General features: G+C 43.6%; 1 long non-coding RNA gene across 1 annotated transcript; it reads right to left on the bottom strand.

The window, feature by feature from the left end:
* Positions 1-11,640: 11,640 nt before the first annotated feature.
* On the bottom strand, positions 11,641-12,892 carry LOC124657808. Its single transcript, XR_006988866.1, has 3 exons — positions 12,684-12,892; positions 11,807-11,905; positions 11,641-11,665 (listed from the first exon to the last, which is right to left on the bottom strand). It is a non-coding gene; the product is annotated as an uncharacterized LOC124657808 (long non-coding RNA).
* Between the last annotated feature and the right edge of the window lie 5,033 nt (positions 12,893-17,925).

Here is a 17,925-nt window from a genome sequence, read left to right as displayed (position 1 = left end):
GTTGCAGGGTTGCATGAGAGGGATATCTTTGACCTCTTCCTCCCCGAGATCGATAAACCTTGGGTGATCCACTTAAGGGAAACTTGCTGCTGTTCTACAAACCTCTGCTCTTGGAGGCCCAACACTGTCTACAAGAATAGAAGCTCCCGTAGACATCAAGCACTTTTCTGGTGCCGTTGCCGGGGAGGAAAGGTAAACGGCACACACACACCGGACCCCGGCAACTAGCCACTTTTCTGGCGCCGTTGCCGGGGAGGAAAGGTAAAAAGGCACTCATACTCCGGTCTCAGGTAAAGTACTTTTCTGTCGCCGTTGTGTGTGTGCTCGAAGCTATTTCCTTTAGATCCTGCAATTGCATCTTTTTGTTTCTTGTTTACACTAGTTTGGCATAATGGACAACAATGAGCTTCTTATTCTATTTCCTGATTTAAAACTTGGATTGTTTGATGCGAAAATTAAAAAACCTATGGAATCTTATTTGCATGCTGGTAGTAATATTAGTATGAATGCTTTGAACACCATTTTTGATAATAATATAGAAAGTTCTAAGCTTGGGGAAGCTGGTTTTCATGATCTTTTTAGTCCCCCAAGCATTGAGGAGAAAATTTTCTTTGATGATACTTTGCCTCCTATTTATGATGATTATAATAGTGGTCTTTTGGTACAACCTACTATGGAGAGTAAATTTTGTTGTGATTATACTATGCCTCCTACACTTGATGAGAATAATAATGATAGCTACTTTGTTGAATTTGCTCCCACTATTACCAATAAAATTGATTATGCTTGTGTGGAGAGTAATAGTTTTATGCATGAGACTCATGATAAGAATGCTTTATGTGATAGTTATATTGTTGAGTTTGCTCATGTTGCTACTGAAAGTTATTATGAGAGAGGAAAATATGGTTGTAGAAATTTTCATGTTACTAAAACACCTCTCTATGTGCTGAAATTTTTGAAGCTACACTTGTTTTATCTTCCTATGCTTGTTACTTTGCTCTTCATGAACTTGTTTATTTACAAGATTCCTATGCATAGGAAGCATGTTAGACTTAAATGTGTTTTTAATTTGCCTTTTGATGCTCTCTTTTGCTTCAACTACTATTTCTTGCGAGTGCATCATTAAAACTGCTGAGCCCATCTTAATGGCTAAAAAGAAAGAACTTCTTGGGAGATAACCCATGTGTTATTTTGCTACAGTACTTTGTTTTATATTTGTGTCTTGAAAGTTGTTTACTACTGTAGCAACCTTTCCTTATCTTAGTTTTGAGTTTTGTTGTGCCAAGTAAAGTCTTTGATAGTAAAGTAAGTACTAGATTTGGATTACTGCGCAGTTCCAGATTTCTTTGCTGTCACGAATCTGGGTCTACCTCCCTGTAGGTAGCTCAGAAAATTAAGCAAATTTACGTGCATGATCCTCAGGTATGTACGCAACTTTCATTCAATTTGGGCATTTTCATTTGAGCAAGTCTGGTGGCCTAATAAAATCCATCTTTACGGACTGGTCTGTTTTGACAGATTCTGCCTTTTATTTCGCATTGCCTCTTTTGCTATGTTGGATGAATTTCTTTGATCCATTAATGTCCAGTAACTTTATGCAATGTCCAGAAGTGTTAAGAATGATTGTGTCACCTCTGAACATGTTAATTTTTATTGTACACTAACCCTCTAATGAGTTGTTTCGAGTTTGGTGTGGAGGAAGTTTTCAAGGATCAAGAGAGGAGTATGATACAATATGATCAAGGAGAGTGAAAGCTCTAAGCTTGGGGATGCCCCGGTGGTTCACCCCTGCATATTCTAAGAAGACTCAAGCGTCTAAGCTTGGGGATGCCCAAGGCATCCCCTTCTTCATCGACAACATTATCAGGTTCCTCCCCTGAAACTATATTTTTATTCCGTCACATCTTATGTACTTTACTTGGAGCGTCTGTATGTTTCTTGTTTTTGTTTTTTGTTTTGTTTGAATAAAATGGATCCTAGCATTCACTTTGTGGGAGAGAGACACGCTCCACTGTAGCATATGGACAAGTATGTCCTTAGGCTCTACTCATAGTATTCATGGCGAAGTTTCTTCTTCGTTAAATTGTTATATGGTTGCAATTGGAAAAATACTACATGTAGTAATTCTAAAATGTCTTGGATAATTTGATACTTGGCAATTGTTGTGCTCATGTTTAAGCTCTTGCATCATATACTTTGCACCTATTAATGAAGAAATACATAGAGCTTGCTAAAATTTGGTTTGCATAATTGGTCTCTCTAGAGTCTAGATAATATCTAGTATTGAGTTTTGAACAACAAGTAAGACGGTGTAGAATCTTATAATGTTTACAATATGTCTTTTATGTGAGTTTTGCTGCACCGGTTCATCCTTGTGTTTGTTTCAAATAACCTTGCTAGCCTAAACCTTGTATCGAGAGGGAATACTTCTCATGCATCCAAAATCCTTGAGCCAACCACTATGCCATCTGTGTCCACCATACCTACCTACTACATGGTATTTATCCGCCATTCCAAAGTAAATTGCTTGAGTGCTACCTTTAAAATTCCATCATTCACCTTTGCAATATATAGCTCATGGGACAAATAGCTTAAAAACTATTGTGGTATTGAATATGTACTTATGCACTTTATCTCTTATTAAGTTGCTTGTTGTGCGATAACCATGTTTTACGGGGACGCCATCAACTATTCTTTGTTGAATATCATGTGAGTTGCTATGCATGTCCGTCTTGTCCGAAGTAAGAGAGATCTACCACCTTAATGGTTGGAGCATGCATATTGTTAGAGAAGAACATTGGGCCGCTAACTAAAGCCATGATACATGGTGGAAGTTTCAGTTTTGGACATATATCCTCAATCTCATATGAGAATAATAATTGTTGCCACATGCTTATGCATTAAAGAGGAGTCCATTATCTGTTGTCCATGTTGTCCCGGTATGGATGTCTAAGTTGAGAATAATCAAAAGCGAGAAATCCAAAATGCGAGCTTTCTCCTTAGACCTTTGTACGGGCGGCATGGAGGTACCCCATTGTGACACTTGGTTAAAACATGTGCATTGCAAAGATCCGGTAGTCCAAGCTAATTAGGACAAGGTGCGGGCACTATTAGTATACTATGCATGAGACTTGCAACTTGTAAGATATAATTTACATAACTCATATGCTTTATTACTACCGTTGACAAAATTGTTTCATGTTTTCAAAATAAAAGCTCTAGCACAAATATAGCAATCGATGCTTTCCTCTTTGAAGGACCATTCTTTTACTTTTATGTTGAGTCAGTTCACCTATCTCTCTCCACCTCACGAAGCAAACACTTGTGTGAACTGTGCATTGATTCCTACATACTTGCGTATTGTACTTGTTATATTACTCTATGTTGACAATTATCCATGAGATATACATGTTACAAGTTGAAAGCGACCGCTGAAACTTAATCTTCCTTTGTGTTGCTTCAATACCTTTACTTTGATTTATTGCTTTATGAGTTAACTCTTATGCAAGACTTATTGATGCGTGTCTTGAAGTACTATTCATGAAAAGTCTTTGCTTTATGATTCACTTGTTTACTCATGTCATTACCATTGTTTTGATCGCTGCATCCACTACATATGTTTACAAATAGTATGATCAAGGTTATGATGGCATGTCACTTCAGAAATTATCTTTGTTATCGTTTTACCTACTCGGGACGAGCAGAACTAAGCTTGGGGATGCTTGATACGTCTCCGACGTATCGATAATTTCTTATGTTCCATGCCATATTATTGATGATACCTACATGTTTTATGCACACTTTATGTCATATTCGTGCATTTTTTGGAACTAACCTATTAACAAGATGCCGAAGAGCCAGTTCCTGTTTTCTGCTGTTTTTGGTTTCAGAAATTCTAGTAACGAAATATTCTCGGAATTGGACGAAATCAAGACCCAGGTCCCTATTTTTCCCGGAGCCTTCCAGAACACCCGAGAGCCGCCAGAGGGAAGCCCTGGGGGCTCCACACCACACCCTAGCGTGGCCAGAGGGGGGGCCGCGCCGCCCTATGGTGTGGGCCCCCCAGGACCCCTCCGAGGCTGCCCTTCCGCCTATTTAAAGCCTCCGTCGCGAAAACCCTGATACGAAGAACCACGATACGGAAAACCTTCCAGAGCCGCCGCCATCGCGAAGCCAAGATCTGGGGGACAGGAGTCTCTGTTCCGGCACCCTGCCGGAGCGAGGAAGTGCCCCCGGAAGGCTTCTCCATCGACACCGCTGCCATCTCCACCGCCATCTTCATCACCGCTGCTGCTCCCATGAGGAGGGAGTAGTTCTCCATCGAGGCTCGGGGCTGTACCGGTAGCTATGTGGTTCATCTCTCTCCTATGTGCTTCAATACAATAATCTCATGAGCTTCCTTACATGATTGAGATTCATATGATGATGCTTGTAATCTAGATGTCATTATGCTAGTCAAGTGAGTTTTACTTATGTGATCTCCGGAGACTCCTTGTCCCACGTGTGTAAAGGTGACGGTGTGTGCACCGTGTGGGTCTCTTAGGCTATATTTCACAGAATACTTACTCACTTGTTATGAATGGCATAGTGAAGTGCTTATTTATATCTCTTTATGATTGCAATGTATTTTGTATCACAATTTATCTATGTGCTACTCTAGCAATGTTATTAAAGTAGTTTTATTCCTCCTGCACGGTGTAATGGTGACGAGTGTGTGCATCCGTGTTAGTACTTGGTTTATGCTATGATTATGATCTCTTGTAGATTATGAAGTTAACTATTGCTATGATAGTATTGATGTGTATTATTCCTCCTACATAGCATGAAGGTGACAGTGTGCATGCTATGTTAGTACTTGGTTTAGTCGAATTGATCTTTCATGCACTCTAAGGTTATTTAAATATGAACATTGAATTGTGGAGCTTGTTAACTCCGGCATTGAGGATTCGTGTAATCCTACGCAATGTGTTCATCATCCAACAAGAGTGTAGAGTATGCATTTATCTATTCTGTTATGTGATCAATGTTGAGAGTGTCCACTAGCGAAAGTCTAATCCCTAGGCCTTGTTCCTAAATATCGCTATCGCTGCTTGTTTCTTGCTTTTCTTGCGTTACTACTGCTGCGTTACTACTGCTGCGTTACTACTTGCTTGTTTACTCGTCTCGGGCAAAGCACTTTTCTGGTGCCGTTGCTACTACTCATATATATTCATACCACATGTATTTCACTATCTCTTCGCCGAACTAGTACACCTATTAGGTGTGTTGGGGACACAAGAGACTTCTTGCTTTGTGGTTGCAGGGTTGCATGAGAGGGATATCTTTGACCTCTTCCTCCCTGAGATCGATAAACCTTGGGTGATCCACTTAAGGGAAACTTGCTGCTGTTCTACAAACCTCTGCTCTTGGAGGCCCAACACTGTCTACAAGAATAGAAGCTCCCGTAGACATCAATGTCAAACAAATATGAGAAAATCGACAAAGGTTACCTTGGGAAGCGCATTGGTGGCTCTATATGGTTTTACGCGACAAGAAGAAGGGACAGGATCTTTCTTGCTGAGGGAGGAGATTTTCCGGACAAGTTTTTCTAAATCCTTGACCGATAAATCCACCGACAAACGATCCACATCATTGTCGCCAGTATACTTCCAGAGGGGATTTTTGCGAGCCTGCAGAGGCTGCACTCTGATTCTAAGGAAATATGCCGTGATCTGGATACCCGACAGTTCTTTGCCGCGGGTGTTTTGCAGATCGTGGATGCGGGTCATCAATGGCTGATGCGTGTAGTTGACACGTCCGTTGGGAACCCCAAGAGGAAGGTGTGATGCGCACAGCGGCAAGTTTCCCTCAGTAAGAAACCAAGGTTTAATCGAACCAGTAGGAGTCAAGAAGCACGTTGAGGGTTGATGGCGGCGGGATGTAGTGCGGCGCAACACCAGAGATTCCGGCGCCAACGTGGAACCTGCACAACACAACCAAAGTACTTTGCCCCAACGAAACAGTGAGGTTGTCAATCTCACCGGACCGGCTTGCTGTAACAAAGGGTTAACCGTATTGTGTGGAAGATGATTGTTTGCAAGAAAACAGTAAAGAACAAGTATTGCAGCAGATTTGTATTTCAGTATAAAAGAATGGACCGGGGTCCACAGTTCACTAGAGGTGTCTCTCCCATAAGATAAAAGCATGTTGGGTGAACAAATTACGGTCGGGCAATTGACAAATAGAGAGGGCATAACAATGCACATACATGTCATGATAAATATAGTGAGATTTAATTGGGCATTACGACAAAGTACATAGACCGCCATCCGAGCATGCATCTATGCCTAAAAAGTCCACCTTCAGGTTATCATCCGAACCCCTTCCAGTATTAAGTTGCAAAACAATAGACAATTGCATTAAGTATGGTGCGTAATGTAATAAACAACTACATCCTTAGACATAGCATCAATGTTTTATCCCTAGTGGCAACAGCACATCCACAACCTTAGAACTTTCACATCATCTGTCCCAGATTTAATGGAGGCATGAACCCACTATCGAGCATAAATACTCCCTCTTGGAGTTAAGAGCAAAAACTTGGCCGGAGCCTCTACTAATAACGGAGAGCATGCAAGATCATAAACAACACATAGGTAATAACTTGATAATTAACATAACATAGTATTCTCTATCCATCGGATCCCGACAAACACAACATATAGCATTACGGATAGATGATCTTGATCATGTTAGGCAGCTCATAAGATCCGACAATGAAGCACAATGAGGAGAAGACAACCATCTAGCTACTGCTATGGACCCATAGTCCAGGGGTGAACTACTCACTCATCACTCCGGAGGCGACCATGGCGGTGAAGAGTCCTCCGGGAGATGAATCCCCTCTCCGGCGGGGTGCCGGAGGAGATCTCCGAATCCCCCGAGATGGGATTGGCGGCGGCGGCGTCTCGGTAAGGTTTTCCGTATCGTGGCTCTCGGTACTGGGGGTTTCGCGACGGAGGCTTTAAGTAGGCGGAAGGGCAACGTGGGGGGCCACACGAGGGCCCCACACCATAGGTCGGCGCGGCCGGGGCACTGGGCCGCGCCGCCCTAGTGTGGCGGCGCCTCGTGGCCCCACTTCTACACCTCTTCGGTCTTCCGGAAGCTTCGTGGCAAAATAGGACCCCGGGCGTTGATTTCGTCCAATTCCGAGAATATTTCGTTACTAGGATTTCTGAAACCAAAAACAGCGAGAAACAAGAAGCGGCTCTTCGGCATCTTGTTAATAGGTTAGTTCCGGAAAATGCACGAATATGACATAAAGTGTGCATATAACATGTAGATATCATCAATAATGTGGCATGGAACATAAGAAATTATCGATACGTCGGAGACGTATCAGCATCCCCAAGCTTAGTTCTGCTCGTCCCGAGCAGGTAAAACGATAACAAAGATAATTTATGGAGTGACATGCCATCATAACCTTGATCATACTATTTGTAAACATATGTAATGAATGAAACGATCAAAACAATGGTAATGACATGAGTAAACAATTGAATCATAAAGCAAAGACTTTTCATGAATAGTACTTCAAGACAAGCATCAATAAGTCTTGCATAAGAGTTAACTCATAAAGCAATAAATCAAAGTAAAGGTATTGAAGCAACACAAAGGAAGATTAAGTTTCAGCGGTTGCTTTCAACTTGTAACATGTATATCTCGTCGAAAAATCCTAACACCAGATGAGATAGAAGTCATAAATGCACAAAGAAGAGCTCGCAGCCACACCCTAACCCCAGGGGATAGGCAGAAAATGCTAAATAAGCGCAATGCAAAAGCCAAGGCTAGGCGGAACACCCCCTGCCCTGAATCCATCGCAATGATGTGCCCACAGGCTCTAACTTTACATATGTCATGCCCACCAACAGACACGAATGCATCATCGGTCATGGAGACATCCGATCCACCTCATGCTGCACCTTCAGGGTGCACTCCAAACTACACCACTGAAACTGATGGTAAATTATCATCTTTGCTCGGTTATTTTATCATCTAATCGAACAATTAATGACCAGCTCAATCACTGTGCAGGAGAGTATCGTAGCAGGACATTGGGCAATAATCTCATACATGATGGCTTCATGAATGAGACGCAACAGACCAATGACCAGCAAGCAGACGAGCAGACGCAAGAGAGTAGAGCTCATAGAAGGTCTCGGGAGCGAGCTGAAAAAGTATTGTTGGAAGAGGCTGAAATACAAGATTCAATTGCACACCGAAGATCTAACAGACAAAACATACCACACGGTGAGAGGCATGCATAGCAACAACATTCGAATGCACGATTCTCGGCTAAGCAGACCACTCAACGCGCCGAGTCCATTACAATGTCATGCCCCGGTGCATCAACCTCATCACCGCCCGACCCATCATCAAGCACCCAAGCATGACCCCCTGAATCAGCTTCAGCGAGCACACCAGCTTACACCATTGGGACAGATGGTAACTTAGCTGCGTCTTGGTCGTCTTCTTATATATGCACAAGGAATATATCATATATCATTTATTACTTACCGACTAAAAAATTGTGAAGGTGATATGGAGGCATTCCTTGCCAGGCTCATGGAGAAAAATCCCACCCCAGGAGACCTCATGGATGATGAGTATTATCTTTTCGCCGATGAAGGTATGACTGATTGCCTACCATTATATAAACCTGGCAGGTAATGGTATTACATGCTATATAACTCCGTAACCCATGCAGGTTCCGATGTTCATGGCATGGACTTCGATGAACCAGAGTCGACTGGCACGGACACCATCAACCTGGATCCTTTTGAATTTGTTTACTCAAACCTGCCAGACAAAGACACACATCCTGCAGCACGCCGAGAACTGCGGACACTGCAAGGCCAAGAAATTCCAGTACGAGACCGACGGTTTCTGCTGTCGGAATGGGCAAACCGAATTGCTTGAACTGGAACCTATACCGGAGCTCATGAGGCTCTGGTCTAGCTCCGATGCGGACTCTCGGCATTTCAGGGAGAGCATCCGGTTCTTCAACGACCACTTCTCCTTCACAACCCTTGGCGTCACCCTCGACAACAACTACACGAACATGAAGTCCGGGGTGTACACGTTCCGAGCACATGCCACGATGTACCACAACGTGCATTCATTCGGGCCAGGTTCTCGTCCGGAACATCTGCAGCTATATTTCTACGATGATGACCCAAACCTAACCCATCGTGCCAAATCGACAAAGAATTTAGATCAGACTGTCGTCAAGATGTTGGTGGACATCCTCAAAGAAAACCCCTACTCAGAACAGTTTAGGAGACTAGGAGCCTGTTAGAGTATGTCATGGGCCTGGGCCCGTTAGTCTTATGGTTTGCTTAGGGGTCAAGTAAGCCTTGCTTGGGAGTCAAGTAAACCTCTCTATATATGGAGAGGAGATGTATCAATCTAATCAAGCAAGAATTAAGAAGGAAATCCCTTCACTCTTGCCCGGCCGTGGGCAAAAGGCCCCCGGCCGGCCTTCTCGCAGCCCTCTCTCTCCCTCCCAAACCCTAGCAGCCACATAACACTCGGTATCAGCTTTCCCGGGTTCGATCATGTCCATCCCTCCACCGAGTTCTTCCCACCCGCCGCCGCTGCACTCCGACGTCCCCGCCGTTCTCTCCCCGGCGGAGATCACCGCCGCCCTCCGCGATCTCGCCACCGCGGTCCAGGAGATCCACCTCTACTTGGTCGGCCCCTACGGGCCGCCGCCGGCCGCGCCACCAGCCGCCACCACCGGGCCGCTGCTCCTGCCGTGGCATCCGCCGCATCTGGCGGTTTCCGCCGCGGTCGCCGCCACCACCCCGCCCTGGTTGCCGTGGCCGTCCCAGCCCCTCGTGGGCCCCATCGCGGCCGTGGCCTCGCTGCAGCAGCCGGCGCCGCCGCCGCCCTGGTTGCCGTGGCTGTCCCAGCCCCTCACGGGCCCTGTCGCGGCCGTGGCCCCGCTGCAGCAGCAACAGCAGCAGCTGCCACCGCCACCAACGCCGCCGCTGCAGCTTCTGTCCTCGGTGGGCAGCTACAACAGCAGCAGCAGCTGCCGTCGCCACCAACACCGCAACAGCGGCTGCTGCCGCCACTGACGCCGTCCCTGCCTTTCGGCGGTGTGGGAGTGATCTTGGCCCCGGGCTCTACATCGACACCGCCCGGGATGCCCTTCCACCAGGTCCGTTTCCCTCCGTCGCCGTCACCGCTTCCGGCTTGGATCGCTATCCGCCACGTGTCGGCGGCGGTGAGGCTGCAGGCTGCCGCGCGCGGCCTCCTAGTGCGTCGGCGTGTGCGGGAGATGCGTGATCTGCAGCTGCAGCTCCTCCAAGTTGCGCTTCGTTGCGCAACGGACCTCGATCTCGTCCGCTGCGTCGGGGATCTTGGGCGTGCGGTTTCCCCCACGAGCGGCGGACATGCTATTTTTCCCGCGGGCAGCGACCTCAAAGTCTGCACCATCGACAGTCATCCGGCGGGGAGAAGGCATGGTGTCACCGACAGGAGCGCACCGCGTAGCACCACTGCATTCCGCCGCCGGCCGCCGCGCGGGCTCCTTTTGTCCCGTTGGTTTCCATGGGATCCAGGTGGCTGTACAGGTGCACGTCCGACGGGCGGGTGGTGTCCACTTTATGTTCAGGGGTCAACAATAAAGCATCCCGGTCTATTTCAGGTTGAGAGTAATAAAACAAGCCGAGATGTAAAAGGCTCGTTTTTAGGTGTTAGGGTTGTGTTGCATCGAGTCATGGTTTGTTTAGGTTGCAGCTCGAGGACGAGCTGCATGTCCAGTGGGGTGTAGTGTTAGAGTATGTCATGGGCCCGGGCCCGTTAGTCTTATGGTTTGCTTAGGGGTCAAGTAAGCCTTGCTTGGGAGTCAAGTAAACCTCTCTATATATGGAGAGGAGATGTATCAATCTAATCAAGCAAGAATTAAGAAGGAAATCCCTTCACTCTTGCCCGGCCGTGGGCAAAAGGCCCCCGGCCGGCCTTCTCGCAGCCCTCTCTCTCCCTCCCAAACCCTAGCAGCCACATAACAGAGCCCAGAAGCAAAACCTTGATGAGTACCGCATTGAGCTCAACACATACCAGAAACTAGACCAAAGGAGGTATAACAAACCGATATCAGATGAGGTGGCTGCTATTTGGGTAGAGGGTAACAACCTAGCAAGAAGAGGAACAACTGTGAAATGTAGGAGTCCTCCAGAAGGGGAACAAAAGGAGACAAGAAAGTAGAAGGGGACAATCTAGAATGATGAAATTAATTTTTATGACTTCGGTAACAATTAAACATAGAATGCATTATTATTTATGATGTTCATGTCCCAACAAATCTATTTTGGGACTCGACATCTTTGCCTCTCTAGGTGATTGCAAGGTATTATTTAACAGGAACAAACTACAGACTCTTCTCATATATCACTGGACCAAAAAAATATTGCCATGATGTATTACAAATAATTTCAAATAATTTGAATATTTGCTCAATACTCCATGTCAGAATAAGTATGAAGTTAAGAAAAATGGAAAATGACAGTTTCTCCATCATTCGTAGAAAAAAGTACCTGAAGATAAATATTGGTATCTTGGCTTCTCATGGCAGAAAAAAGTGTCCCATGGGGGACAGATGAAACAGTTACCTACAGTCCTACACAATTCAAAGTTTCATCTCAATATACAGAAACAACTATAATTCCAGACTATTGAGAATATGTACCAGTCAAACATCACTATTATATGTCCTAAATTAAATATCTGAATTAGGGAGAAGAGTACTAAAGGATTTTACCCGAGGAAACTGAAAATGGATAGATGCTGCAAGCTGGAGTCCTTATAATGATTTGGAGTGCCAATGATGCAACATATTTTGTAAATTTGATCTGCTTCACTGAGGAACAGAGAACATAGTTAAAAAAATGTCCGTGCTTAAACAATTATTTGAAATAACATACCACCAAAGAATTAAAAAATTTAAATTCTGCGGTGCTTGTTAGCATAAAAATCATTCTTATTTGTTAAATGCAGTCAAAAAATTACCGCCATCTCTACACAGACAACGAGCTCCACATCTGTGGGTTGAAATTAAGAAATTAGATAGGTTGACATGAGAGGCTTTTTGCTTTGCTTCCTTTTGCGTAAGGTAAGAGGTGCATTTCTTCCTTGCAATAAAAATAGTTTCAATTTTTATGTTCGACCTGTGTATTGGCATGATGTACAACCAAGAATTTGAATATCGCACCATATACTCATACATACATGATGCGGTGAACTTTAAGAAAATCTAATTAAATAAATCTAAAAAGGCATGACAAAGTCTATACAATATTCAGGTAATTGATCTGCTTTATTCAGGTGATTGATCTGAATGTTCTCCACATATGCAGACATCGGTGTCTCAACAAATTTGAGATTCTATTCTATTTACCACATGGTGTATGTGGTGAGCAACCTAAACAAACAAAAAAGAGATTCTATTCTATTTTATAAAGTTTAACAAAGATGGAAGCTACAAATACATTATAGACTACCAAAATAAACAGGAAGTACTCAGGATCAATCACCTTGAAAGACATGATCCTACACCAAAATAAACAGGATATATTCTGTGCTACAACACCTACCAAATATCGATCATATGTACCAATATATAAAACAAAAGATAATACCTATTACTCTCCTCCTTGATCAACCTTCACCGGCGTCAGTACCACGAATCCTCATTGGCAAGCATGGACGAGAGGTGCGCCGCCAAATCCCTCTACCATCAACGCCACACCTAGGCCTTCCTCTCGGCCAGGTTACCGACAGTTGCCGCTGCGGCATAATGCGACACGGGGGAACTGCGGCAGCGCAGGGGAGCGGGCTCGTCTGGCACCGCGACACCATGGGTGGCCGGGGTTCAGCGCGGGCTCCGGGGTGCAGGCGCCGCGCAGTTGAGGAGGAGGACGGCCGCGCTGGCACCGGCGTGCAGGCGCCACGCAGGCGAGGCGGAGGACGGCCGCAGGGGCTCCGGCATGCAGGCGCCGCGCACGCGAGGCGGGAGACGGCCGCGCACGCGAGGCGTGCAGGGGGCACGCTGGGTCCGGCGTGCAGCGCCGCGCACGCGAGGCGAGAGACGGCCGCGCGGGCTCCGGCGTGCAGGGGCCGCGCTGGCGAGGTGCTCGAGGATTCGGTCGCCGGGGTTGACGGAAAGGGAGGAAGAGGAGGACGGCCGGGCGGTGGGCGGACTAGAGGCGTGGTGGCGCGGAGGCGGAGGACGGCCTGGCGGCGGGCGGACTAGAGGCGTGGTGGCGCGGACGCGGAGGACGGCAGGGGGGCGGGCGGACTAGAGGATTTGGGTAGGGAGCGTACAGGAAGAAGAGAGGGTGGGGATCGAATAGGATAGAGAGTGAGAGGGTCATTAATTTTTTTCAAAAGATTTTCACATATACTTGTCATTTATTTCAGCTATTTCTATTTTTCTAATTTCTAACTCTGTTATTTGTTTTTTAGATCACATAAACATATGGAGACAATAAACCCTGACGGGATGATGCTTGACGGAAACAAAAGCTCACCGAATTTGACACAATCAGAAGAGGTGCAATGAAATAAATCTGTTTAAGTGCTTTTTTTTTCATATTTCGATGTGTAGAGTTTTATTTATTTGATAATATGTTTGACCTTTGTAGATCATGGCCGGGGCCAAAACAGATATTGTCGATACTCCGATAGAACACGCCGCCATAGGCACGGATGCGATGTTGGTAGAAGAGACAGAAAACTCATCGACTATTAAACAACCGAATAAGGTGATTGTCTTTATTTTCTACGCATGTTTCCATATGCCAATGTTTTATGTTTAATTTTTTTCAAAAGATTTTCACATATACTTGCCATTTATTTCAGCTATTTCTATTTTTCTAATTTCTAAATCTGTTATTTGTTTTTTAGATCACATAAACATATGGAGACAATAAACCCCGACGGGACGATGCTTGACGGAAACAAAAGCTCACCGAATTTGACACAATCAGAAGAGGTGCAATGAAATAAATGTGTTTAAGTGCATTTTTTTCATATTTCAATGTGTAGAGTTTTTATTTATTTGATAATATGTTTGACCTTTGTAGATCATGGCCGGGGCCAAAACAGATATTGTCGATACTTCGATAGAACACGCCGCCATAGGCACGGATGCGATGTTGGTAGAAGAGACAGAAAACTCATCGACTATTAAATAACCGAATAAGGTGATTGTCTTTATTTTCTACGCATGTTTCCATATGCCAATGTTTTAAGTTTAATTTTGTTCCATAAATTTTGCACATAAAAATGTTCCACTTTCGCAGGTCATGAACAATATAGAGACTTCACAGGCTTTTACAAAGTCAAAGGAGGTGCATTCACGGTATAATAAGCCCAAGAAAGCAAACACACATGTTATACCTAAAGGTACTTAGTTCCACTCTGGTTGTCCTCACTTCATTTATGCTTGATTATTTTTACCGAACTTATATATCATGGCAGATTATGTCTGCACCAGTGAAGATTTTGCTATTATTGAATCAATCATGTCCGCGCCTAAAAATACTAAGTTCGTCGACATCGGTGATTCTTTATTATCTAATGACGACTTGAGATGTCTTACACGTGATGATGCATTCTTGCCTGGCGACGTAAGTCAACAACACAGAGATCACTACTTACACATTATCTAAAATTGTCTTGAACTTAAATATCTTTTATGTGTTCGATTATAGGTTATAAATGCATATATTTATTGTATAAGCGCATGCGATCATCTGCGGGAGAGACTGGGTGGAAAGGTATATCTCGATACCACATTCGCAGCTGCCGTACTGAAAAAATCAGAACATCACCGTGCCATGAAACGGGTGCATCTTTATCTAAAGCATGACATGGGAAGAATTAACTCGCTGCCTATGGATCTCATTCATGTGTTTTGAATATGTGTGTTTCTTAGTCTTATACAATATTTACTGTAGGTCTTATTTCCTATAAATATAAGTAAGACGCACTGGTATTTACTGGTCGTAAATGCAAAAAACGTGTGATACAAATATTGGACTCCCTTGGTGATTCAATGGGGCGGAGTGACATCAGTGTTATGGTAAATAACTATTGATTTTGATTCGCTCTTTACATTGTGTTTGCCTCAATATCTAATACCTTGTGTCTCATATAAAAGTTGCAGGGACTTGAGAAGCATTTGAAAATCGCATCCCAAATGAAAGATTTTGATAAAGGTGATAGGTGGATGGATCTCGATGTCACAACATGGCCAGTAGTAGAACAGTTTCAACAACGTATGCAAACAGATGGGTATGTTGACCTCTCTTTTTTAGATGGATGGGTTTATACTTGTACCAATAGCGCATTGGTACAATTAATTTTATGCATGTTCAAATGTTATTTACGTTGATATTTCTATATGAATTACTAAATTGGTGCCTAATAATCTTGTAGCGCATCGTGCGGGTTATTCATGCTTAATTATATGGAATATTGGACATGTGATGTGTTGTCTGATCAGTTCACTCAGGTGTGTTATTATTTTTGAGGATAACATTAATAGCCGCTTACATTTTCAATAGTTGTCTTAAGGAGATGTTTTTAAATATTATATTCTGCAGAAGGATATGAAAGAATTTCGCCGAAAATTAATCGTTGTACTGGTGGAATCTGAATTGAATAAGATAAAAGGAAAGCCAATATACTATAAACCTACCAATGAAAAAAATGTGTCTACTTCGGATTGTGTGATTGTGGAGGGTCCGAAGCAACTATACTTGAGTGATAAAGTCCACATCATACCCACAAACCCACGCAAGTTAGTTGACGAGCTTTTCCAACACATCATGTCGATTCAAGACCCCAAATTATTGAAATAAGTAGCATGTTAAAAAAATACGATAATATGCATTGCTATGGTTTTATCATTTTTAACATTTTCCTCATAGGCAGGAATGGGTGCGAAGCTCCAAACCGTATCCAATAGGCTTGAGTCTTAAGAAAATCTAGGACATACTTAGGATGGACCAACATATGGACAATGACTGCTTCAACTTGGGAATTCGTATAGTGGCATGCGACGAGATCCTACAGATAGCAGAGACTGATGTGCACTACATGGATCTACACTTTTGTGTAAGTTACTACAATCTGGCATTTTCATTGTTGTCACTATATGTTTCTAAACAGTTTTTTTTTCTCAGACGGCAATGGTGGATTCCACACGCGGTAAAAAATACCGAGTAAAACCAAATATACAGTCCCTAGCAACATTGTTCAATAGTTGGCCTGGGATAGACTACAAAATCGCATCACGCAACTTGGTAAATATATTCACTTATCCAACTGTGTCACATTACATGTGTTTCTAATGGTTGTCTTTTTTGAAGGTTTTTCTTCCTTATGCATTCGGGGGTCACTTTAACTTGCTCTCCATCGATAATCATAAATGTATTGTGTCTGTTATTGATCCTTGGTCCATGCCGCCATCGTCGGAGGGTAAAATGGTTCGATCGCATAAGATGAAATTGATCTTACACAGAATTGCAATCTACCTAACCGACGCACTTGCATTAGCACAACCTGGCTGGGATGCCGACATATTTTACTGGCCACGCACGTCGCCAACTGGTATTCCGCAAAGTTCCAACATGTGAGTATCTCTAAAATAAAACCCATATGTTTTACTTTCTTCGGTAATTAAGATAATAACGAGACATATTTATCTACAGGAAAGCGTCTGGTTATTTCATATTTTATATTATGCTCTCATGGAATGGTAAAGAGCTGGTTCATCCAATATGCACGGTGGGTACTTTACGCTGCACTTTCTATTTTTTCACTAAAACTATACATGCTAATGACAAGTATTGTTATACAGAATGTTATCGACCTGAGGAAGAATTTTTTGGTACGCTTGCTCAAGTACCATCAAAATGAAGCACTCGAAAATATTCCATACATTGTACGACATACTCTAAGGAGTATCGAGGAGGACATTTATTTAATATAAAATAGTTAATTATTGGAGTATGTATTGCATATTCAAACGATGTCAAATATATGGTTGTTAAATATATTTCAGACGGGTTAGAATCTTATTAGTTTTTTTTTTAATATCTTGTGGTTTTGATTCACGTGATTTTTTACAACTATTGTATTGACGCAATGTGAAAATAAAGAAGTCGTAGCAACGCACGAGCATTCAACTAGTGTCCTAAAACATTTAGGAAAAATTCCATTGCTAACCCTAACTCCAACCCTAACCCTCACCGAGGCCATTCCCGCCCTAGGGTTTCCTGCTTCTGCGGGCCAACTTTCTATTTTGCGAACATTTTGGGGATATGGTGTAACGCACAACTGGACTCACGAGGCGGCCTTAACGAAGGTCGAGTATTACACGCACCTCGAACTTCCCCATAACATCGATGTGATGCACACTGTAAAGAATGTCGCGGAGTCCGTCTTTCACACATGCCTGAACATTCCCGGGAAGTCAAAGGATAATGTCAAGGCTAGAGTCGATGTTGAGATCCTCTGTGATAGGGAAAAATTACACATGAAGCGTCCTATTGGCCGTCAAAAGAATTGGTTCAAGCTGCATGCCAACTTCTGCCTTGATTCCATCCAAAAGAAGGAGGCATTCAGGTGGCTCAAATACGTCGTGATGTTCCCTGATGGTTATTGTTCGAATATGAGTAAGGGAGTGATGACCCACAAGTATAGGGGATCGCAACAGTCTTCGAGGGAAGTAAAACCCAATTTATTGATTCGACACAAGGGGAGACAAAGAATACTTGAAAGCCTTAACAGCGGAGTTGTCAATTCAGCTCGCACTCGGAAACAGACTTGCTCGCAAGAGTTTATCAAGAGTAACAGCTTTATAGTAGTAGC

This window comes from Lolium rigidum, chromosome 5 (genome assembly GCF_022539505.1).
Source record: "Lolium rigidum isolate FL_2022 chromosome 5, APGP_CSIRO_Lrig_0.1, whole genome shotgun sequence".
NCBI lineage: Eukaryota > Viridiplantae > Streptophyta > Magnoliopsida > Poales > Poaceae > Lolium > Lolium rigidum.
The sequence above is the reverse complement of the archived record's forward strand: the minus strand, read 5'-3'. Positions and strand labels throughout refer to the sequence as shown.